Raw genomic sequence first — 26,829 nt, 5'->3', positions numbered from 1 at the left:
CTCTTTGTTACCTTGAACAACGTTCAAAACAACATTTTGTCCTGTTTTAATTGCCTTTCTGCTTATGCCATTGCCAAATGAAAACACGTTAAATTGTTATTCACATCCATAAGAATAACCCTATTTTAATTTTTTATTTTATAGTACCATTTACAAAATAACAAATAAAAATGTGTGTTTGTAATATTTCTAAAGCATTACTAACATAAATTACTGGGTGCTAATGTGCCTTTCCATTACAAAGAGGAAAGAAAATAGCCAAAACTTTTAATATGCATTCACAATTTGCTAACATGATCCATGCGAAAGCAACTCTGGTTGATTTTGGTAGTTAAAGTTCTAATGTAGGCACAGTAACGGCTTCATCTTAGTAAAGTGGTTATAGTGTCTGGAGTTCTCTGGCGCAGTCTTTCTGCTATGTGTTTAACCATTTTTAATCATTTAACGTTAAATGAGATTCCCGAGCATCTCCTCTGGTGCTTGGGCTGTTTAGCTTGAGCAGCAATAGGAAAGGCGATTGGGTGAGAGTTTCAGCTGACCAAATTCAGCTTTCTAACATTTGCCCTTTGCTGGTATGAATTGGTATGACATAGGAATGGTGTAATCTCTCTCTTTGCTATACTTCCAGGAGGGACTGAGCTGTGGTTGGCCAGGGACCGTCAGCAGCACCATAGGACCTCAGACCGTACAACCAATTCAAAAGGACAATCTATACACTATAAGCATTTTCTCATTGAAAGACTCCACTGTATAGCCAGTGAAATACTCCACTGTATAGTGGTCACTATCCCGTTAGCAGCCTGCAGCCCAGAATCTCGATCAGCCGTGGTGTTCTGAATAGATTTAAAGGGCTGTATGCAGCGCTGACTTTCAGTGCTGCATACTGCTTTTGTCAGTCTGGAGTGTAAGCAGGAATTTAGTCCTCATCTGTCAGTCTTTTGGTGTAAAAGATTTAAAGGATTTAACCCTGCTTCACATTGCATTGCTGTCAATTTCCCTATTTAAAGAGCTGTAGTGGTCACTATCCCATTAGCAGCCTGCAGCCCAGAATCTCGATCAGCCGTGGTGTTCTGAATAGATTTAAAGGGCTGTATGCAGCGCTGATTAAAGCTTCTTAAAGCGACTGTCAATGTTTAGGGTCTTTGAATATTTGGCCAAGACCCCTGACTGTGGCTGCTCTGCTTGCCAAGTGGTGGTCCGGGGGTGCAGGGGAAGGTACATTTTTACTTACCTGAAGATGCTCCTTGTGACTGCTACTCTTTATACAATGGGTCCTCTTCAGCTCATAGGGCTTCATTTTCCAGGATACTGAGGTCTGTGGAGGAGCCTGCGAGACGGCAGAAGCCCTTTAAAAGACAGTGACTTTAAAACATACTACTTAACCTCCGTGGTACACATTTATTTTGTTTACTACAATACACTAAGCCATAGTGCAATCAAATGACAGAGGGCCCCATGCTAGGGAATGTTTAGACTTCACCTCCTTTTCCATATTTATGTGTGCATTAATCCTCTGGGCATCTTGAAGAGTTGATTCTGATGATGCAGTACTAAAAGAGGCCTTTTTATCCCATCTTTGGAGAATGCTGGATGTGACCTCATGTCTGGTTCCTACATTCACTTTGAGAGCGCATGGGAGCTAGGGGGATTATTAGAGAGTGGTCTCTCTGTTCCCTCACACTAGATAACTATGGAAATTGACTGTGTGACTACACACCCTACAACCTCCTCTTTTTATATCACTAAGTCACTGGAAATAATACACATATCTTGGTAGACTTATTTAAGAGACTAGGATAATTCAGGATAATAATTCCAATAAATTTTGAGAACATTTATGCATTACGAAAATAATCAACAAACACCTATACATTAACACATTCCAACAATTTCATGAACTATGCTACTCACTTTACATTATATACAAAGAGGTGATATGCAGTTTAAATTAAATTATCCCTAATCACGGCAGTAGGCAACAACATTTAATTTTAAGCAGACAGGTAACAGATGGCAATAAAATCCCATTTATGTTCTTTCCAATTTATTTTTATTTATTTATTGCAGGTACAGATGGCTTGCAAGTCGGACTAACGGAGGTTAGTTTGGCTATTCATAGAACAGTCTCATCTTGAAAACAAATGGGCAAATGGGAACATATGAGTCCCTTTAAAGAAGCGGTAGACTTTCCACCGCACCACAAATACATTTGCCTAAGATATAGAATTTGTAAGCATTAGCTCTTATTATTTTAAGGTTGTTGGAGAGTGAAGTGCTACATGTCTTTTGAAACTGAATCTCTGAGTGGACAAAAAGGAACTTTTTAGTGAGGGCTGTAGTTGTGCACAATGTTTCTAAAAATGCACACAGTACTAGATTATATTAAAGGAAAACCCTTTCTAAAACAATATTTTTACTTGAAATGTCCTATTGGGTGTTACTAATAGGCCCACCCCATTTAATACCATGAGAAAAAAAGGGTTATATATATATACCTGAAATCCAGTGCCAAGTGAAGCTTTTGGCGCTGACCTCCATGCCACTGTATAACATCATCTCTGCCCTTGCATGGTCCAATCACAGGTTTAGAGCACATGCATGCATGCGCCCTTAGCCAGCAATGGTAGGGAGAGTGAAGGGAGGATGAGGGAAGGTTTATTATTATTTATTGATATTTTGGTTAATGGAGGGAGCTCAGAGGGTAGGAAGGAGGAAGGGGAGAGCTAGCTGCCTGTTGTGTGTGCTGACAATAGACCTAAAATATGCACAGAATTGACATTGGGCAGCCCTGAACAGAATTCATAGTTTAACAAGCCATATGCACAAAGGTTAGTATATCTCTGTATGTGCAGCGTTTCAAACACTCCCACTTCAAATCACTGAAATGGTCATGGTGTTTGGAGAAACCGGTGATCGCAGTGTGGGGACTCACCTGGCAGCCTATCCTTCCTTTCCGGCCCCCCTGGGCCATGTGATCGCATAGCTGTCCATGTCAGTGCCAGCAGGGGGAGTGCCTGTAATGACAGGTACTCCCCCTGCTGCCTATAAATGTTAAAGTTACAGTTTAAAATAAAATATATACTTGGATCATATATGTATTTTATATATATATATATGATCTAAGTGTGTGTGTGTGTATATATATATATATATATATATATATATATATATATATATACACAAAGACACATACACTGTCTAAGTGTATTTTAATTTTAATATATATATATATATACACTGCGTGCAGAATTATTAGGCAAATTAGTATTTTGACCACATCATCCTCTTTATGCATGTTGTCTTACTCCAAGCTGTATAGGCTCGAAAGCCTACTACCAATTAAGCATATTAGGTGATGTGCATCTCTGTAATGAGAAGGGGTGTGGTCTAATGACATCAACACCCTATATCAGGTGTGCATAATTATTAGGCAACCTCCTTTCCTTTGGCAAAATGGGTCAAAAGAAGGACTTGACAGGCTCAGAAAAGTTAAAAATAGTGAGATATCTTGCAGAGGGATCCAGCACTCTTAAAATTGCAAAGCTTCTGAAGCGTGATCATCGAACAATCAAGCGTTTCATTCAAAATAGTCAACAGGGTCGCAAGAAGCGTGTGGAGAAACCAAGGCGCAAAATAACTGCCCATGAACTGAGAAAAGTCAAGTGTGCAGCTGCCAAGATGCCACTTGCCACCAGTTTGGCCATATTTCAGAGCTGCAACATCACTGGAGTACCCGAAAGCACAAGGTGTGCAATACTCAGAGACATGGCCAAGGTAAGAAAGGCTGAAAGACTACCACCACTGAACAAGACACACAAGCTGAAACGTCAAGACTGGGCCAGGAAATATCTCAAGACTGATTTTTCTAAGGTTTTATGGACTGATGAAATGAGAGTGAGTCTTGATGGGCCAGATGGATGGATTGGTAAAGGGCAGAGAGCTCCAGTCCGACTCAGACGCCAGCAAGGTGGAGGTGGAGTACTGGTTTGGGCTGGTATCATCAAAGATGAGCTTGTGAGGCCTTTTCGGGTTGAGGATGGAGTCAAGCTCAACTCCCAGTTTCTGGTAGACACCTTCTTCAAGCAGTGGTACAGGAAGAAGTCTGCATCCTTCAAGAAAAACATGATTTTCATGCAGGACAATGCTCCATCACACATGTCCAAGTACTCCACAGCGTGGCTGGCAAGAAAGGGTATAAAAGAAGAAAATCTAATGACATGGCCTCCTTGTTCACCTGATCTGAACCCCATTGAGAACCTGTGGTCCATCATCAAATGTGAGATTTACAAGGAGGGAAAACAGTACACCTCTCTGAACAGTGTCTGGGAGGCTGTGGTTGCTGCTGCACGCAATGTTGATGGTGAACAGATCAAAACACTGACAGAATCCATGGATGGCAGGCTTTTGAGTGTCCTTGCAAAGAAGGTGGCTATATTGGTCACTGATTTGTTTTTGTTATGTTTTTGAATGTCAGAAATGTATATTTGTGAATGTTGACATGTTATATTGGTTTCACTGGTAAAAATAAATAATTGAAATGGGTATATATTTGTTTTTTGTTAAGTTGCCTAATAATTATGCACAGTAATAGTCACCTGCACACACAGATATCCCCCTAAAATAGCTATAACTAAAAACAAACTAAAAACTACTTCCAAAAATATTCAGCTTTGATATTAATGAGTTTTTTGGGTTCATTGAGAACATGGTTGTTGTTCAATAATAAAATTAATCCTCAAAAATACAACTTGCCTAATAATTCTGCACTCCCTGTATAAATATCAAAATACACATAGAATATTGACTAAATATATAATTATGTAAATACGTAACAAAATTAAATATAAAATATGTGTAAATTCGTTCTAATTGTATTTTAAAATTAATATATATAGATATCAAAATACATGTAGAATGAAATATTTATCTATATACATAAGTATATATACGTATATATCAATATATATATATATATATATAAATAGTGAATAACTTGGCACACACTCACCCTATCTCAGTCAACAATTGATATTTAAGAACTGAAGAAAAGTGTATATATATGTTTGAATATCACCACTTAGTGAATAATGTGTACAAGTGAAAAGATATACTTATCTTAGCATTCAAGTAAAGCAGCCTCCCAGGTCATTACCCAGAATGAATGACCTTTACACAGCAAAATATAAGACAACCAGAGATATTTGGGATACGGCTGAGAAATCTAAAATTAAAAAACATAAATATACATAGTGTAAATCTGTATCAAATATTAGGTAATTGTTCATGAAATGCACTCACGAGATATAGATGAAAGATAGCGCTCTAGGGTGCCTCCCCCGGTGATAATGGGGGGCTATTGTCTTCCTCCAGTTTCTCCAAAAGGGTGGATGAAAAACAGGACTCCCAGGATGGTGGAAAAAATAAAACGATTTTATTAAGGATGAAACATCACCCAGCAATAAAAGTTGAAATATAGGCTTAAAATGAGGTCCTACGCGTTTCGTTCACAGTCTGGAACTTCCTCAGGGACCAAAAAATTTAAATATTATACAGCAATAGCAAAGTATAAAATAATCCCACCCTCCCACCAGTCCCGTTTTATAGGGCTAACCCCTGAGTTGATTGATGGTAATCTGGGCTTCCTCCTCTGTTTCATCCTTCATTGGTGGAGTGGTTGATCGCATCCAGCTGACTTCTTTTCGTTTTGATTGCAGTCAAAAATTCCCGCGGTCTGTGTCAGCCGAAAACCGGAAACGGAAGTGAACACTCACTTCCGCGTTCCATTAAATCATGCGTTCCAACAGGGGAGGTCAGGATGTTAAGATATTTGATAGTGTGGCCATCTAGTGGTCGCCAGAGGAACAGTCCCAAATAGTAGATGTTTTGAAACAGTTATATATCTATCAAGACAAAACATGATAACATCGGCAGCAACATGGAGAAATAAGATTATAAAGCATAAATCTATCGTACTAAAATCCCCTAAATTCACACCAATACTTATTGGGGATTTTAGAATGATAGATTGATGAGGAAGTTCCAGACTGTGAACGAAACGCGTAGGACCTCATTTTAAGCCTATATTTCAACTTTTATTGCTGGGTGATGTTTCATCATTAATAAAATCGTTTTATTTTTTCCACCATCCTGGGAGTCCTGTTTTTCATCCACCCTTTTGGAGCAACTGGAGGAAGACAATAGCCCCCCATTATCACCGGGGGAGGCACCCTAGAGCGCTATCTTTCATCTATATCTCGTGAGTGCATTTCATGAACACTTACCTAATATTTGATACAGATTTACACTATGTATATTTATGTTTTTTAATTTTAGATTTCTCAGCCGTATCCGAAATATCTCTGGTTGTCTTAAACAATTGATATTTACCTGGGTGCAATCCCACGTTGAAAAGATATATAACCAAAAAATGAAGAGATGCACTCTCAGGGCTTTAAAGATGAAAAAAAGGAGACTTTATTCAAGAAGGTATTCCATTGAAAAAATAACCGACGTTTTGACCCATTCGGGTCTTTCTCAAGGTTAATGTACCAACATTCAAAAGTTATATATATATGAAATACATAAGTGTACTCACCAGAAGGGAAGAAACCCCTGATTCGCTTCGTGTGTACCCGGAAGTGAATACCGCGATCACGTGACACGCCGTAGTGAGGCGTGATGACGTGTGACACGTTGCTAGGATACTAATATAAATAAAATAATGTGATCGGTATGCAATTCTATATTGTATGCAAAATGTGTTTGTATAGTAGTGATCTTTAATGGTAGCAAAAGATCTATGTCCTCAATAAAGGATGTGCTAGGTCGATAGTGTAGAAAAAGGTGAATATATGTCTATGAAGAGTGAAAAAATATACGTGTAGGCAGTGTAGCCATAATTAACAAAGACCCAACATATTAAAAGTGAGGAGAAAGAAAGAAATAAGAACATGCATGCATTAAAAACATTTCAAATATCAAAGGAAGATTCCAAGATTAGTATATAATATTTTTGGACACATCAATTCGAGGAAAGACCACATATAGCTATTAAGGTATGTGTTATATAAATACATGGAGAGAGAAGTTTCAGAAAAATCCAGAGAGTAGTATAAATAACAAGATTTATATCTGTAAGTAGTATATAAATGCTAGAGGCACTAAGGAGACTATGGGTGTCAACTAATATAGAACCAGAGATGTAATGATATAATTATGTTCGTAGAGAGAGAGTGCAGTGATATATATCATATATTAATAAGACACATTGAATATAGCAAAATTTAACTATTTAAATTAGCAAAATTGTTAAAATAATCTGTAATGTATAGGGATAACAACTAAATGTTGAAGAACTTTATTAATTATAATATAGAATGAAGACTATAAAATAAATCAAGATCATGAGGGCAATAGTAATACAAAAAAAAATAATTAAATAATTAAAAAAAATTCTGAAGAAGAAATAAAATGAAAAAAGAAAAAAGAGCAAAGAAATCTGGAAAAAATAGTAAATTCTGAAAATTAAACGGACTCTTTTTGAATAAGTACATAACTAAATTAGAAAAACCTGGAAAGAACAATATTTTCATTGAGTCCTTTCGGTGTTACTGTGTTTAGTCGATGTATATATTGTGCCTCCCATTGTAATAGCATCTTTGATATATCGCCTCCTCTAGGCATCGGAGGGATATGGTCAATGGCCATAAAGCGTAAAGTTGGAAGTCTATGTTCCATATGCAAAAAATGCTTAGCAACCGGTTTGTCGCTACGTTGGTCTTTGAATGCTGTGGTTATGGTAGACTTGTGTCCTCTGATACGGTCTCTTAAGGTCAAATCGGTTTTCCCCACATACGAGAGTCCACAGGGGCATGTGATCATATATATTTTGCATATGGAACATAGACTTCCAACTTTACGCTTTATGGCCATTGACCATATTATGTTATACGTGAAAACAATTAAATAAATAAATTATCAAACAGTGTAAGTGCTACATTTCTAATAAAGTGCCAGCAGTGCTTTATACTGTGCCCTTAAGGCTATTAAAACATTAGAGCATAGAGGGCTCTCCCTATATATGGTCTCAGTGTCCCATGTAAAGTGAATAATCGTGCATAGAAAATAGGGGGGATGCCGAAAAAAGGCATAATCTTAGTATCTCATATTAAGTGAATAAATAAATAGGGAGGACGCTAGATGGGCATATCCAAAATATAAAACAGTATAAAAGTGTCAATTTCTTCGATGTTTAAAGTCACGAACTCAATAAGAATTGGATGGGGGAAGTCTAGTTTACAGTCCGCCTCAATGTATCTTCTAAAAGATGGAAGCAAAACTGTGGTCAATTAACAAATGCAAAATGTACCCAAAAAAACAAATTAATTAAAAATAAAATCTAAAGCACTAAAGTGGGACATACTAATCCCTATATATATACATAACTAAATCACAATTATCACATTTATATTTAGAGGCAACCTATTAAAGGAAGGAAGTATACGTTTGTTTTTGTTTTTTTTCGTTGAGTCCGTTAGGGGCTAATGTTCCCAACTTATGGATCCACCAGGTCTCTTTTTGGATATATACACCTATATATACATAAAAATTATTTTACAAAATAAAATATATTCTATTTCTACGTATATATTTATGTAATAATTTTACATAATAAGGTAATTTTATTAATTACAATTTGCGGGACCTGCCTGACAACCCAGGCCAAAAGTCCAGGGAATTTAATTTGCTAGCACTATATTAAACAATGTAACTTTCCAAGACACCATAAAACCTGTACATGCAGGGTACTGTTTTACCTGGAAGACTTCTCTGAACACTAATATTAGTGTTTCAAAAAAGTAAAATGTAATACAACAATGATATCAGTGAAAGTTACATGTTTTGCATTTTTCCCACACAAATGGCACTTATATCACAATTATATCGGCCGTGTGTTTTACTGTTTTGAAACACTAATATTTGTGTTCAGCAAAGTCTCCCGAGTATAACAGTACCCCTCATGTACAGGTTTTATGGTGTTTTCAAAAGTTGCAGAGTCAAATATAAGGCTTGCGTTTCAGTTTTTTCACATTGAAATTTGCAAGGTTGGTTATGTTGCCTTTGAGAGCGTGTGGTAACCCAGGAATGAGAATTACCCCCATGATGGCATGCCATTTGCAAAAGAAGACAACCCAAGGTATTGCAAATGTCCAGTCTTTTTTTAGTAGCCACTTAGTCACAAACACTGGCCAAAATTGGCGTTCAAATTAGTTTTTTGCATTTTTCACACCCAAACAAATATTAACACTAACTTTGGCCTGTGTTTGTGACCAAGTGGCTACTAAAAAAGACTGGACATATCCCATTTGCAATACCTTAGGTTGTCTACTTTTGCAAATGGTATGCCATCATGGGGGTAATTCTCATTCCTGGGCTACCATACGGTCTCAAAGGCAACGTAACCAATCTGGCGAAATTCAATGTGAAAAAACTGAAAAATTTAACTTGCTATATTTGACCCTGTAACTTCCCAAAACAACATAAAACCTGTACATGGGGGGTACTGTTTAACACATGAGACATCACTGAATGCAAATATGTGTATTTTATTGCAGTAAAAGCAAACAGTATTATGACATTCACAGTTAAATGTTATGTAGGACTTAAAATTCTTATTTGATCCCATTTGTTTATATTTTATTCATATTAAATTGTTTCATACCTAAATATTTGATGTTAAATGAAAGCCCTGTTTCCCCTGAATAAAATTATGTATAATAAGTGTGGGTGCACATTATATTAAGGAGGCGAATTACGCCTGAACAATAGTGATGTCCCGAACCGTTTGCCAGGAACCGTTCGCCGGCAAACATAGCTTGTTCGTGGCGAACGCGGCGGGCGAACATATGCGATGGTCTGTCCGCCCCCTATTCGTCATCATTTGGTAAACTTTGACCCTGTACCTCACAGTCAGCAGACACATTCCAGCCAATCAGCAGCAGACCCTCCCACCTCCATGACAATTAGGGGCGGACCGACCATCGCATATGTTCGTTCGCCACGAACAAGCTATGTTCGCCAGCGAACGGTTTCTGGTGAACAGTTCGGGACATCACTACTGAACAAACATATAGCGCAAATTCAAGTTTTTGTTTACGTTTTGTTTTGATCACATCATGCACATTTGGCTCAGTCCTTAATTGGTTAAGGGATACAATATCAATTCTGATACCGAACATGCTCCCTCCCACAATATTTTAGCAAAACAATAAAAAATAGACCATATAAATTTTTATTTTTTGCATTCTATTTTCACATTTCTGTTTTACTTTTACTTTTATTTGCAATTCATACATCCCTTGTTTGTGTAGTCTTTCAATGAATCCAATGGACAAACGTAACATTCGTGAACTGCTATTAGATGTAACTAATACAAAGAGATACTGGATTCAAAAATGCCCTTTTTCGGGTAACTCAGTCCTGCAGAGGAGTCCAAGGTGGAACACTCAGAGTTAAAAATGTTTAACTTTGTAATTGAATTATAAATCTGGCATAAGTAGTGCAGCATGCATCTATGTTTACGTATTATGGTTCTGGAAAGTTTACCTTAAAGCATGAGGGTTCTTGAGTATTTAAAAAAAAAAAAAAAATTATCTGGAGCAACTGGTACTTTAAAACGTCGAGTCTGGGAGGGGTCTCGTTGTTGAGCTGCACAGCACTGCTGGGATCTAAACAGATTTTTCGATGTACTTCTTCAAGAAACTTGCAGCAATACAGTATCTGCTATTCAAAATGTTGCTGTAGGCTATTTCTGTGCACCTACTTTACTAGGAATTTTAAGTCCAACACCAAGCGAGCTTTGAAAGGATCCGTTATACAATACCCAAGCAAGTCTGAAAAGAACAACTATTGGCAGCTACTGCAATTTACCCCTTCAATGACAGAGGGGATAATTGTCATACTTAACCCTTTCCAGGAAGGGAAGAAAGCCTGCATCTACATTTATACTCCTAAAGTTCAAGCATTTCTGAATTTAGAAGAGTTAAATCAAGACATCTGGCTTTCAACACTTATAGAAAGCTATTTTTATTTTATTTTTACGGTATCGCAAAATGCAATGATTAAATATACAAAGGAATGCATGGTTTTTTTTTTTTTCTAACTCTTTTTTTAAATGATTTTCTAGTGAAGGAATTTTTTTATTTTTTATTTTTGTTACACCAGCTGTCTAGATTTAGGACAGAAGACTTTTCGTTTAGTTTTGAGTTTTGGTTTTTTTTTTCTCTCTCTTTTTTTGCTTTTTAAATGACAAGAAGAGTTCCTGTGAAAATGAATCAGGTTCACTCCAGGCAAGTTCACATTCTTAGTCATCCTTCTGTATAGTAGCCACGATTCCGTCTCTGGTTGATGGGCAGAGAAAGCGGGCAGTTTGCCAGGTAGACGTTTCCATGACTCCCAACCCCCAAAGGTGATGCGTTTTTTTTTTTTTTTTCTTCCAGCTAATTTAATGAAGAGTGGGCTGTGCTGAGGGTATACAGTAAGCTAGACAATAGCTGCCTTCGCAATATCAGCAGAATGGCTTCTAGAAATGCACTGCCCACTTGGCAGAGGATCATGTGACCTTACGGCTGAGATTTTGTGTTGGTGCCAAGGAGAATTTGAAAGCATCACTCGTGCTTACTTTATTTCCTCCCCCTCTCTTCTTTCATCGCTCAGAAAATGGCGGATCTTAATACTTGACTTTAGCCAGACTCAGCAAGCGATTCAGCTTTGAAATACAACTTCGCTTCTATGCTGGCTTTTTTTTCTTGGCAAGCCACCAGAAGGCCGTCCCTTTCATGCCTGATAAAATTTTTACTGCTTATCTTTGTACAGGATAAAATACGTTATTCATGAAATTACCAACGAATAAGCCATTTTTTTTTCCTTGTATTAAAAAGGACATGAAGTTCATTCTCGTCTAATCAAAGCTGCAAACTGCTTGTAAAATAAACTTTTTTTTTTTTTTTTTTCCTTCTCTGTAATGTATAACGTGCAGGCGATTGAAGCGGGCAAACCTGGTGTCAGTGAGATCATTGATTTACAGTGCAGCACACTGGCACTATGCCTCTGTAACCCCTTTTGCTTTAGTAGCTCTCTACCATCCCTATTTATAAAATCAGGGCAGATACTTGCAATTTCTGGGTTTCCCCACCTCCACCGCTGTGCAGACTATTGCGGCGAAGGATTGGTTTTGCTTTTGCGCAGTGCTTTGTGCCTGGAATCCTGAAAAGGGCGAAGGGGGAAAATGAAAAAAAACAAACAAAAAAAAAACCCTCATGCATCATGGTTCTTTTTAAGAAGTTACTGGACAGGCAAATCTGAGATAATAGTTTGAATGTGTCAATCGTCAAGAAAATAATACTGCCAAGTTGGTACCAAGACTTCATCGTGGCCATTTTACGATTTTTATTTTTATTTTTTTTTTAATCTCAAATTCTAAAGTTCTGAACACTTATTTATTTTATTTTTTTTTAAACTCTTTAAAGTTCTCTACTTTCATTTTCACCTGAGTGGTAACACATACAGAAGGATAAGGCGGAATTCCCAAGGCAGGTATACAGTTTGTTTTTAAACTTTCATCCTGATTTTTTTTTTATGCCAAGCTGTTTTCTTGTACAATTAGTATATGTAGGAATGCATTTTAACTATGGTTTTTTTTTTTTTTTTTTAAACATTTATTGTTGCTTCCATTAATATCTTATTCTTGCCCTCTCTGCGTTTCAAAATAACTAGCTGCAAAGTTGTGACTGTAATATTTAATAGCAATGCTTTGTTTAACTTGCAGCTTTCTTAACCTCTTGTTTCTGCTAACTTTTGCACCTCAAATAACCCTATTCTACACTTACGGCATTGTGGAATATGTCCGCGTTCCATAAATGCTAATATTAATATTAATAATAAGCAGAATAATTTATCTTGGAAGAAAAACTATGTTAATAAGTTGATTAAAAATTTTTTTAAAAAGTTTTAATGTTTTTTTTTGTTTGTTTATGGTTTTTCTTCGTCATCTTCCAAAACATTTAAATTGTAAATATATACATTGGTCTGGTTAAAAGTTATTTCCATATAAGTTTTTCTTAGAAAAAAACTAATTAAAAAAAGAGTTAACTTTTGTAAAATGCGATTTGTTGGAAAGTTTCAAATGTAAATAAATATTAAAATTGGGACTGTTTTCATTCATATCCACATATTATTTTAGGTTTCCAAAAAGTTAACAATATGCTGTTCGGACAAAATGTTACATTAGGTACTGAACGCATATTGAATAACTATTGGTTATCCACCTCTTTAAATTGTAATATATGAAGGGCTATGCTTTATGATTTTCATTATATTTAAATATTCTTACGTATTTTTTTTTGTGGCTTAATACTTGCTTCAGGAATATGATGTAATTTCATTTTAACTGTGGATGATAAAATGTATGCAAGTTAAAGATTCAAAATTAGTGGCATTGTCAACTGCCAAAGTAAAAAGGAACGCAAGAATAAGTAAATAGTTATTGTATCGTAGTTTGTGAAAAGCCTGGCACGTTACATTTTTATTCGCTAGTTATTCAGTTTGTTTCTACAGTTTGCTAAAAAAAAAAAAAAAAAAAGACCAGAATATTAAGACATTTGTGTTGCAATTTACAGAAGTTCTCCAAAGCTTCCTCATCACTTAACTGAATAAACACAATCAGGTGTGGGGTGAAGCTGCGAGGTCTATTGAGTGACTTCTCCTGGTTAGGAAACTGTAATATCCATTCTTGACGCCTTTAATAAAGCGTATAAGGTCACGTTTGTTATGATGTTTTGCTCATGACAGCATTGATTTGTGCAAATATTTTAGATGCTTACCTAAGTCTCTAAATCCTATCGAAATTATTTCTCAACTCAATTAAACATAGTTTTTATTTATTTATTTTTATCATAACAAAAAATGTATCCAAGAATTACACTGTTTTGTTTTTTTCTTTAACTAATGGATATGTCTTTTAACAAAATCTTAAACTGCAGTATGTAATTCTTAATTTTATCTGTCAGATATCAGTGTGTTTGTGTATAAAGATATTTCCTGCTATGGGTATATTCATATCTTTACTATAAATATGTTTCTGTACAATTATGTGGTTTTTTTTTTTTCTTTTCATTCTTCATATCAGTATAACCTATAAAACAGATACTAATCCACTATTTTACATTTTAAGTATGTTCTAATTTTCCAAATCTTTAAAACAAATCACTTTCTCATCATTATAGTGAAAGGAGCATTGGACATGAAGACCTCACATTTTTTGGATAATGCCCAAGGTAATATACTATGTGAGTTTCATATATATATATATATATATATATATATATATATATATATATATATAATTTTTATTTTATTTTTTTTGAGCCGGTTGTTTTAAATTGTAAATATTGAAAATACCGTTCTGTTTGCTGCAAATCATTTCATTCATAAATGATTTACTGTAAGATTTTGGAAGATGCTTTTTGGAATTGCATTTGCAATTTAGAATTCTAGAGTTGCCAACATGCAAAGTTTGACAAGTTTAAAAATACATGCAATCAGTTAACATACTTTGCAGATCTTGCAATACAAAGGTAAAGCCTGCTATAGATATACATGTATGTATATATATGTGTGTGTGTGTGTGTGTGTGTATATACATATATATATATATATTATTTTTTTAATGCATCGTGTTATCAAGCTTATATACCTATTTATGAAGAATATTTAATGCGGAGGCTGATTCCTAAACCGTAACTTTGTTTTGAACTGACTTGAACATTTTTTGATAATATATGTACGTTAGAGAAAATCTTAACTTCTGCAGAAAGGGTAGGGGGGGGGGGGGATTTGTTCCAACTCCGTTAATTTGACATTCATTGATAAAGTTGGCTTGCAATTCACCATTATGTACCATTTAGTAAATAGACTCACTTGATATTTTTGCATTCTGAAATGGCTTTTTGGATGTAGTGATGTTCTATAACGTCAGACGCCCTGTGCTCTGAGAATTTTTATATGATCGCAAACTGGTACCAGCCCAGAACATTAGAGAAATTACTGTTGCCATGTTGATAGCAGAAGCTACTAGAACTACCAATCATCTACATCACAGGCAAAGCTACGCCCCATTATGCATTTTATACTCATGGCAGAACATATGTTCTCAAAAGAGGGGTTTCAGTGTCAAAAATCTGCTTGCAACAAAATCCTATTTTGCACAATTGAGTTTATTTTCAAACCTGGGTTTGTATTATAAAGTTAATAATTATACATTTTATGATGAACTTCAAAATACTATATTCTGGAGCCATAGTGTCTGCTGTAGTACATGTATTATTCCGACTATTTTTGAAAGTATAGCTTATTATATATTGGCCTAAAATTGAGTGAAAGCAGGTATTTAAAAACTGCCTCTTTCAAAAACATTATAGTATGAAATCTACTATTAACAGGTAACATTTAATATATTAGCATGTCAACAATAGCATATAGGTCCAGACAAAGTTAATATTCTGTCTATTTGTTAATTTGCGTTCTCGGTCTGTCTGTCATGACTTTGTGTGCCGTTTGATAAGTGACTACATGACTTGTTTCCAGTCTTTCAATGCATGTTTTACCTGATAATATTAACCCGTAGATCCGATCTTGTGGTGAATTGTTCTACTCAAGCTCGTTTCTATGGGTCTGTGTGATCACGGTACTGATTCTACGATCCTCTCCAAATGTAATATCGCTAAATCCGCAAATGATACCTGAAAGTAGTTACAATTTTTAACATTATTTTCCAAGAATTTCTTGAGCTGGTTTATTATGCATTTAATGTCTTTATATATATTTTTTCATTTTTAATTGGTATCAAAATAAATGATTTTGATTGAGGGGTTAAAAATATTTTTAGGACATTTTTGTAAGGCAAAGCAGAAATATACAACTGCCTTAAAAAAAACGTTATTTTTGTGGGGTAGTGAAAATGTATTCTAAAATAGTAAAAAAAAAAAAACCACAAACATTTGAACTTAAATATACTCTGAAAATGTTTACAAAGCAACATCATTGACAAATCATTTTCATTTTTTTTTTATATGTGTCGAATTAAAACTGTAGAAGTATTGAATGCCAATATATAGGCCGTAAAGGAAATAAGACTATTTTTTTTACTTTTTTTTTTTTAAAAGAAATGTATGCCATCCACTGTGGCATTCATTATTATTGACATTTTTATAGTCTATGACAAAGAAAGAAGTCTATGACAAAGAGTTTTTTTTAATGCTGGTCTTCATGTTTACTTTATTGCAGGAGATAAAATGTTACTTATTCAGCCACTTAGACTAGCTAGACTGGAAGACATGTACATGTGCAAAATTAACCAAAAAAAACTAGACATTAAAAAAAAAAAAAAAAAATATGTATATACTACTTTTTCACGTTAAGCAAAGTGGTAACTTACTAATTAGATAAAGAATTTTTGGCAAGTGTCATAACTGCGCAAATATATACTAGATTCATTAGTACAGCTTAAGAGCCCAATAATGTGTTCTGTTAACACTATTTAAGCTATTTTATGAGGATTTTATTCTGGTTTTATCGCACAACTGCAATTATACTCCCTGTCTTCATTTTTGCTAGCTATGGCTGAAATAAGGACAGAAAATGTTCATTATTGTTGTAATTTTCTTTTATAAACTTTTTTTTTTTTTTGGTTTGTGGCTGGTTAATAGATAACCCCAAAGTTCAGCATGCCAATATTCTGCAATGTTTGTAGAATGTAAAGGAATTGGCTTCAGGATGTGCGACTCTGAGAATCTTCTGAGCATTTGTCGGAGGTATTGGTAAACATTCTAAGACCTCTTGGGTTTGCTTATGTGATTAAAATCATGTTTTTTGCTTAAATCTATTTAAAAGGAATACATTTTTTTGTATTGGCCCTGTCAGATTCCATTGTATCTTGGTTTAGATCTGATATATCCTGTGTCTTGAAGGGGTTAAAGAATGTTCAGTAATGTTTTTTAATAAAATAGAAGTTACTGTGCTGATCTACTTCACTTTTTACAGAAAATATATTTTAAGTTCTATAAGCCCCCTATTAATTTCTGCTTCTACCTCATAACTATAAACCTGGGTGTGGTCATGGCACAATGAAGACCTGAAGATGAGGACTACAAAGGAAAATGTGTGCATCCAGGTTGAGGTAGTAGGTTGTATGGTTTAGAATTACACCCTGGGAGTTAACTGTACAACCTTCTAGCTTTCCTTGGAGCACACTTGAACCATCGAGGAAACGTCAACTCCAGAGTTAAAACATCTGTCCAGCATTATGAACTTCAGCTATTGCATTCTAAAAATTATTATTTTTTTCTACTTTTGTACTTTTGTTGGGGGAAGATTGGCTGATGACAATTATACAATTTTTATATATATGAAACAGGGGGAGGCTGCACTTGTGAATTGTATGTATTATACATATATTATGGTAATCAGTTTACTGGATAGCACTTTGGGGCTAATTAGAAACAAAACAACAAAGTAAAATTTTCTTATTTTTCGAACATTAATTGCTATTTCTAAAAATGCTGGTTTTGAGCACCGGCCTAAGTTACATTTTGTTAGTCTATGTATCTATCCAAATAACTTTTATTTTTATATTTTAACCTGTTGATCTTGTGTTAAAAAAAAAAATACTCATGGATACCAAACAATTGAAAACACAACACAGGTTTATAAAAAATATATATATATTTTTAAATATGTATTTGGCATAATTATTGGCATCCTTTTACTTAATAATGTGTGCTACCTCCATTTGACAAGATAACAGCTCCTAGTCTTTTACTATAATGCCTGATAAGGTTGGAGAATACATGGCATGGGATCTGAGACCTTTCCAACATACATAAACTCTCGAGATCCAGATTCAAATTTCAAGCATGATGCTGGTGGACTCTCCTCTTCACCCCCACAAACCTTCCAGGTTTTATATGGGATCGAAGTCAGGTGATTGGGATGTCAATGGCAGGCCATCGATTTTGTGTATGCTTTGGTTCATTGTCCTATTGGAAGATCCAACCACAGCCCATTTTAAGCTTTCAGACAGTGGTAGTCAGGTGTTAATTTATTATCTGTTGATATTTGATAGACTTCATGATGCCATGTATCATGTATGTCCGGGTCCTCTGGCACAAAAATAGCCTCAAAACACCATATAGAATTACAGGACATGAGGTACTTTTCCATATTGCTACCTCTCCATGTGCACCAAACCCACCTCTGGTGTTGCCTAAAAGCAATTGGTTTCATTTGATCATAGAACCCGATCCCATTTGAAGTTCCAGTAGTGTCTGGCAAACGGAAGATGCTTGAGTTTGGATGTGTTTTTTAAGAACAAAATGCCTCTACTCTTATCCAATAACAAACACACATTTGGCAAACACACATGTGTCACCTCATATTTATACCCCTGACTGAACAGTCATGAATGAACAATTTCCTGTTCCTGGTTATCCAGTTATACTAAATAATGGAATATATAAATGGCAATATACTTCAAATATATTTTTCTCATATGAATTTATAGAGATGCCAATTATTGTGGATATATACATTTTTATGAACCTCTGTTTGCAATTGTTTAATATCCATGAGAGCACAGTAGTTTTGTGTATTGTTGGTACGAAAGTTTAAGCAATAAAGATAATTGTTCACAGCTGCCTTCTTTGCTCACATTTATTAAGGGTGCCAATATTAGAGGAGGACTGTGCGTGTGTGTGTGTGATTATAATCCTATTGACCCCTTAACGCCATTACGGCGTTCCATGCTGTCGCGCTTTAAATGGGCTTTAACCCCTTAAGGACACATGACATGTGTGACATGTCATGATTCCCTTTTATTCCAGAAGTTTGGTCCTTAAGGGGTTAAAGCCGTTGCGGCGGCATGGAACGCAGTAACGGCTTTCTGCCCCAGGAGCCAGGAGGTACTCACCTCTGCCGCGATCCTCTTCTGGAGGGCTGCCTGACAGCCCAGGCAGCCCTCCCACGGCAAATGAGGCTCAAAGAGCGATCACATGGCCCCCTATAGCTGGCTATGGATCTGCCAGCAGGGGGGCTGTCTGAAATATCAGACAGTCCCCTGCTTGTAGGAAGAATTAAAAAAAAAAAAATTAAATTAAATTAAATTAAAAGTAAATTAAATTAAATTAAAAGTATTTTTATATATATATATATATGTATATATATACATATTATATATATGTAACGTCATACAAAGTGTATTTTAATACTAATATAAGTATATATATTAGTATTAAAATACACTTAGAATGACGTTACATATATATAATATGTATATATATTATATATATAATAGATCTACATATATATATTAGATCTATATATACGTATACTTAAAATAATAAATAAATAAAATAATAAAATAAATAAATAAAATATTGAAACAAAATTTAATATAAATTATATATCCATATGTAATTTCATTCTAACTGTATTTTGTTATTAATATATATATATATATATATATATATATATATATATATGTAACAAAATACACTTAGAATGACATTCTATATATAAAATACAAATAACCGCAAATATATATATATATATATAGATAAATACATATAATTACATAAAAGATTCCCCCCCCTTTGTATTTAGGGCCTCCACCCACCAATCAGGGGTGGGGGCCGGGGGGAACAATAGGTCCCCCTTTATTGTTATTTTTAGGGCCCCCACCCACCGCTCAGGGTTGGGGGCCGGGGGGGGACAGTAAGTCCCCCCTTATTGTTATTTGTAGGGCCCCCACCCACCGCTCAGGGGTGGGGGCCAGGGGGGACAATAGGTCCCCCCTTATTGTTAGTTGTAGGGCCCACCGCTCAGGGGTGGAGGCCGTGGGGGACAGTAGGGTTATTTTTAGGGCACACTGTGTAAAATGACACAGAGCACTGTGATTGGATGGCTTAAAATCCATCCAATCACAGTGCTCTGTGTCATTTTACACAGCGTGGGAAAATTGAACTTTCCCACGCTGTGTAAAATGACACAGAGCACTGTGATTGGATGGATTTCAAGACATCCAATCACACTGCTCTGTGTCATTTTACACAGCGTGGGAAAGTTATTTGGATTTTTTTTTGTGTAAAATGACAAAGAGCACTCTGACTTAAACCAGCCAATCAGAGTGTTTTTTTTTTATTTTTTTTAATTGTGTCGGTTATTATGGTTTTTTATTTGGCCTTTTTTGGGGCTGAAAAAAGAAGATTGTAGAAGAAAGAAAACATCGAATGGTAAGTGGTTATCATTATTTTTAGGGTGAGGGGGGTAGGTAGGGAGATATTTTTTTTGGGGGGGAGGGGTGACTACGGCCCCCCCCTTTGTATTTAGGGCCCCCACCCACCAATCAGGGGTGGGGGCCGGGGGGAACAATAGGTCCCCCTTTATTGTTATTTTTAGGGCCCCCACCCACCGCTCAGGGTTGGGGGCCGGGGGGGATAATAGGTCCCCCCTTATTGTTATTTGTAGGGCCCCCACCCACCGCTCAGGGGTGGGGGCCGCGGGGGACAATAGGTCCCCCCTTATTGTTAGTTTTAGGACCCCCACCCACCGCTCAGGGGTGGGGGCCGGGGGGGACAGTAGGGCCAGAGGCTGCTCACTGTTTAATAGACATGCCCCTACTCGCGGTATTGCGAGTAGGGGGCACAATTTACTAATGCTAAGTAATTTTTACTTAATATTAGTACATTTGACCACAAAAAGAAAAAAAATAGGGGGCGGATCGAACATCGCATATGTTCGCCGTCCGTGGCGAACGCGAACACGCTCTGTTCGCCAGGAACTATTCGCCAGCGAACCGTTCGGGACATCACTAAACGCTTTATCTAAAACACTGGCTTGGTCTATATCTGCATCGGTGTTTGTGATGGAAAGATGGCTGTCACCTGTTGCGTACCAAAAATATAAGATGTTCATATATATATATTCATAAAAAAATTGTTTTAGAAAAGGCAGAAAATTATGTGAATAAATAAAAAATAATTTGAATATTCCTACAGATGATTTTTACATAACCAACTGTTTAATATTAATTGTATATTTAGTCACATGATGCCCTACATTGCTGACAGTGACGTCTATTTACTGTTCATGAAATAGCAACTGGCTCGTAAAGTAAATATCCTAAACGTATATCTAAATATCCTAAATGTAGAATCTATAGATTCTATATTAATATTGTATTGTCTTACTGATATATGGAAAATGCATCTGTTACATGCAAATGTTACAAATAACGTGTTGAGCAGACCCACTACATATCATTTTTTTTTTCTTTTCTTCTGTCTGTATTACCAACTGGATGAGAGCCTAGATTTAAAATGTATACAATTACTTACAAATGAGAATTAAATATTCATTGTGTCTGTTTAACACATTATGAGGTGATATATTATATAATTGAGCCATTAAAATATTTTTCAACTGGAAATCAAATGGGAGAATTTGTCACTGTAGTTTTCAATTTTTGAAAATCATTTCTTTAAAAAAAAAAAAATCACTTGCATACTGTATAGGGTTTTTTTTTTCTTTCTTCTCTTTAACACTTTCTTTTTATTATCATTAAATCACTATTTTATTTTACACAATGTTTATGGAATTAGCAGCTGGGTATTTAACTCTCAGTTGATATTTCTAGCTTGAACACATGATTGAAGTTTGCCAGTGTAATCACTTAATATTTTTAGTATTATCTGTCTGCTTTCCTTGGTTGAATCTAATTAAAGTGACTGTTGTTTTGATCTCTATATAAAGTGTGTAAATCGGCAATCGTCTGAGTAGCACATGCATAGGACGTAGCTGAAAATGTGGAATAAACTAAAAATGTCTCGTAGTAGCATAACATATTAAATACATGAATGGCCAGTCTATTACATTTTTGTAAAACGTATTTATTTTTTTCAGAATTAAATTCATGCTATAATGAAAAAAATAAGAATGCACGAAATAAGCAAAATTACCTTACCACACCCAAAATCACTTTATGTAGTGGTTATGGTGTTTGCAGTGGTTTTTAATATGTATCTGCAGGTGGACGCATGCTCTTCCTCCTGTAACATTACTTAGTGGGAGGGAGGGCTTATAGATTTACTAATTTGTGCTACAAAGAAAAACTGTTGATTGAAGTGACAGAGTGACCGGGGACCACCTTCCACCGTAACCTATGCAACGCTTTGAGTGTCTCTTAAGTGTATGGCATATTTCTGTGTTGTAATAATCATGCGCCCCCTCCCCACCCCCAATTGAAACATGAAAAAGGTTTTAAAATGACCTGTAATCCAACACCAGGCCAATCACCTTGAGCTGAAGTCTCTCCTGATGTAGATGATAGGGCCTTGCGTAATCCAATTAATTGCTTCTCATAGATTGGGCCGTGTTCTGTCTCCAAGTGCATGCATGAACTCTGAACCAGAAAGTCGAGGGAGTGGGGAACAAGAGGGCAAGGAAGGAGGCATGGCAACTTTAAAAAAACAAAAACAACAAACTGATGGTAGAGGCCGGGAGATGGAGAGGATTGCAGTAAAGAAGGGAGGGGACACGGGCTTCCCGTTGCAGGCTTTGTAAATTGTGTGCGCTGATGACAGATGTAATTTTTGCATGGACTTAATATTAAGCAGCACAGGACAGAGTTATGGGCTGCCCTAGGTCACTCGTGCCGGGGTTGTAACTAGCTCCCCATTATAAAAGGTAATATGTCTCTGAATATGCAGCGTTTCAAATTGAAATGCAACTTACAGACTCCTACCACCAACACGAATGACTTCAAATCAAGTTGTCATGAGCGTCAGAGTAACCCTTTAAAACCATTCACAAAAGGCCAAATACTGTGTCTATTGAATGTCTATAGTCCCCACAACATTCTAAAGTATAATATATTAATATATGCTTGAACATATCAAAAATTACTTTGTATTGATAATTTCCCATTTTAACAACATTTCCACCTAACTTCACAGCTGGGAGTGAAGATTTTCACACTGATAATGTGGCAGTTATGAATGAATATGTATGTACTTCAAGCAGACACCTGATGTATGTGATAATAAGATGGGATTCCCCTTTAGCTTTCTTAGTAATTGGTTTCTTTATTAAAAAAAAAAAAAAAATTAAAAAAGAATTGTTGAAAGTACAAAATGATTGTGGATAAGAAATAATGTTGAATAGAAATGCACATGTTATTCCTAGTAAAAATATATTTGCCAGTAGTTATCATGATGTAAAAAGTTATAAAAACGGGCTGTGCCAATAAACAATATAAAACAATAAATAGATTTTGGAACAAACAAGAAATAAGTCAATGTGATAGTCCTCACAAATAATAGTCTCTTGATAGTAGACGTTTAGTCTTTAGTACAGCAAGGACTTTTCTTTGGGTAGGGTAGCTGTCTTTATTTTCTTGTTGATGTATATAGAAAGAAAAAAACAAAGGGCGGAAATAGTGTAATACGTCAAATCTAGTTATGCAATAAAAAATGACAGTATCACACTCACATTTTATAGAGCCTTGGCCAGCTCTAGCGTATATAGCGTGCGGTGGTATAATCCCCACTTATTAGATGTATTGGAGGTGTCCGTTTGGTTCACGATGACAGGAACCCAGGGAGAAATGGATAAAGCGTCAGATAGTGCTCTCAATAAAACAAGTGATGTATATGATAAAAATAGTTCAAATATACTCACAAATATAGAGAAGGCTAACTGCTCTATGATGACAGCGTTGGTGGTTTGATTCCCACCTAGGATTGCTTTGGAGCAGAGATAGAAGATGCCAGGAAGTATGAAAACCATATTAAAACGAAATAAAAAAAGGTAATTGGCACGGCACACAAGTGTAGTGACCAAAATCGTTAAAATACAAAGTAGTAACATCCATTAACGCATTTTTACCAGTATGGCTTTTTAAAATGGAGTAAAAAAAGTTTTCATGCTGGTTGACTTCCTGGACACCAAAACACATGATTTGTGTAAACCTTTTCTATAGGATCAAATGAAGAATGCATCTCTATTAAGAGAGACTAATAATATGTACTATAAAATGTGACAAAATAATACAGCAAATAAGAATATAATAAATAGAATGAGGGAACAGAGTATCTACCAAATCATACATCTGGTGCATTGATTAAGCAGTGGTTAGCTGTGGAGCATGGAATAATATTGAAATCAGATGTGACTCTGATGTAGGTATTTTTTCAGAATGCTTTGTTATCATTGGCAGGCATTTACTTGTTTCTGATTGGAACATTCATATTGTCATTTTGCTTTAGACACATTTGTACTTTGTGTCTAACCTTTTGTGCAGACCACCATCCCTTGCCCGTGAGAAGCTACAACTTGTATTCATTGTAGAGATTATGATGCAAGGAAATTCTTGTTCTTGTTTCACTCATGCTACTAAGTACTGCAGGGCTTTTCTAAAATGTACATGGCTACCATCAAGTAATTGATGTCAAAGGGAAAACATAGCTCTACATAATCTGTACAAGATCTTGTATGATGTGTGCATGTATCTAATGAACAAGTCATGCACTTCCCAGGTGACTTATACTTGCTTTGCATAAGAGATTTGAATAACTGGGTCTATGCAAAAAGTTGAGTACTTTTAATTTATGAAAAAACATGAATGAAACTACTTGGGAAGTTAATAAAATCCATCCAATTGGCTTCTTTTACCTTGATAAGTAGTTTTATTGTACGTTGTGGTGGTGGTGACAGGATATAAATGGGATCATTCACATTAAGGATTTATGAATGAAAAGAATGCAATAGGATTGGCTGGGAAAACCAACTTCTATCCTGGTTTCTGCAGAAGCTGAAGATTTGCAGGACACTCTGTATACTTTATATTTCTTTTGCAGGTCTTGTTTGTTTTTTGTGTTTTTTTTAATTACATTTATTTTTTTAATTAATAGGTAATTGTGATGTAATTGTGATTAATGGGTAAATGTAATGTATTTTTTCTTATACCTGCTGCATAGAATCTGCAATTTAATATTTTCATCTTGTTTGCAGCATGAACTGCATTTTCATTTTATTAATGATCTGTGTTTTTGTAATTTGTCCTTGACATGCACATAGTCATCTTTTCAGGGGAGGGAGGGAGGGGTGTGTGTATTTGTGTTTTTTTTTTTTTTACACAAAGGGTCATTGTCAGACCAAACTCTGTACATATGCCATAACCTACATCCCCAGCCATTATACCCTCTGACAATGACACATAACATAACTTAACATCCATAATCAAAATGCGTATTAAATTGCATAATACAATACACACAACCACAACAGGCAACTTAATATAACAGTTTTAACATTGTAGGTGTATACCGAGACACCCCTACACCACCAGGTTGAGAGCCATCGACTGGCTCTAACCTACTAAATACCAAATCCAACCAAGTGAATATTGGTACAGAACTTCCAAGCTTCCAGCTACCATTCCTACCTACCCCAAATATGCCCACACCAGCCGATAACAAAAGTGACATACCCATATCGAAAACGAGAGTGAGGGTGGGACAACAACAAGTAAGTCAGGATTAGTTAAAATGGCTGTACACAAAATGTCTGTTATTAATACTCCTATAGGCCTCGACCTCCTTGACCTGTCAACCCACTTAAACCTTAACCCCTTGTATGCCAGTCTCCTAGCTATGTCAAGGCCCATTCCACTTAATTTCACTGCTCCATAGGCTACATCCTGAACGTCTCTATTTAAAATCCATGATTTTATGATGTTTACCAACATCCCGTCCCAGCCTAAACTCTTAAATGCTTTATTTGATTTTGCTCTTTCTTTTAATAAAGGAAACTTGTGAACCACTGACCAGGAATTTTGAAAACTGTAACCATATCCTAATTATTGGGAAAACCATTTCCAAGTATGAGTAATGACCTCAGCTTAGGTTACAACTTTGTGGCTATCCAGAGGAAATAAAATAACAATAAAGGAAAAAAAACTATTCAGTTGCTTCAGAGAAAATTTTACATAATAATAAACAATTCTTTCCTGGCCACAAGAAGTGTTTAGATTAAATCACAATTTCAGCACATAGCAATTACATATCGGTTCATTTCACGCAACGTTTCCTTCCTGAGATCATATTTTAATTCATTGTTTGTACTGAAACACGTTTTCCATTGGTAACGTTACCTTAAAAGTGCCTTTTCGTTAATATATGGTCTTTTGGCATCGGCTAGATCATTTATAAGGGACAATGTAATAATAAAGAATAAATATAGCAGTAATATATATGGATTTTATTCAGTTAAATATAGTTAGACCTCATTGTAATTAAAATGCACTAAAACATGAAATGTACTAGTTATCTCCAAATATATGTCTTCATTTTTTACTTAATTATTGAAATTTAAAATGTATTTTGCTAGGCAAGTTGCCAGCATTCACATAGAATAATCATTTTGCTACAGAGTTGATTTGTACACAAAAATAGGAATTTAAGAATTTATCTCTATTCTTTTTTTTTTCCCTGATGATATAATAATAGACAATTTAAAAAGGGTGCAACAGTCTCTGATGTGTTTGTATCGAATTATATCATACAACTAGATGTATAAAAAGATTAATAGATATTTTAATAATAAATAAATATTGATTGTACGTGAAATGTAAAGATAGGCAGACTTGTATATAGACTTCAAAGCTGTGATAGAGTAATAAAGTATTAATTGAATATTCCAGTGCATATAATTAGGTAATAG

General features: G+C 35.4%; 1 long non-coding RNA gene across 1 annotated transcript in view; it reads left to right on the top strand.

The window, feature by feature from the left end:
- The window catches only part of LOC134602976 (uncharacterized), a 349,205-nt gene that overhangs the window by 229,277 nt on the left and 93,099 nt on the right, over positions 1-26,829 (top strand). Inside the window, exon 5 of the long non-coding RNA XR_010090449.1 lies at positions 14,283-14,333. This is a non-coding gene — a long non-coding RNA (uncharacterized LOC134602976). The remainder of the gene's footprint in view (positions 1-14,282; positions 14,334-26,829) is intronic.

The sequence above is a fragment of the Pelobates fuscus genome, chromosome 1 (assembly GCF_036172605.1).
Source record: "Pelobates fuscus isolate aPelFus1 chromosome 1, aPelFus1.pri, whole genome shotgun sequence".
Classification (NCBI taxonomy): domain Eukaryota; kingdom Metazoa; phylum Chordata; class Amphibia; order Anura; family Pelobatidae; genus Pelobates; species Pelobates fuscus.
The sequence above is the reverse complement of the archived record's forward strand: the minus strand, read 5'-3'. Positions and strand labels throughout refer to the sequence as shown.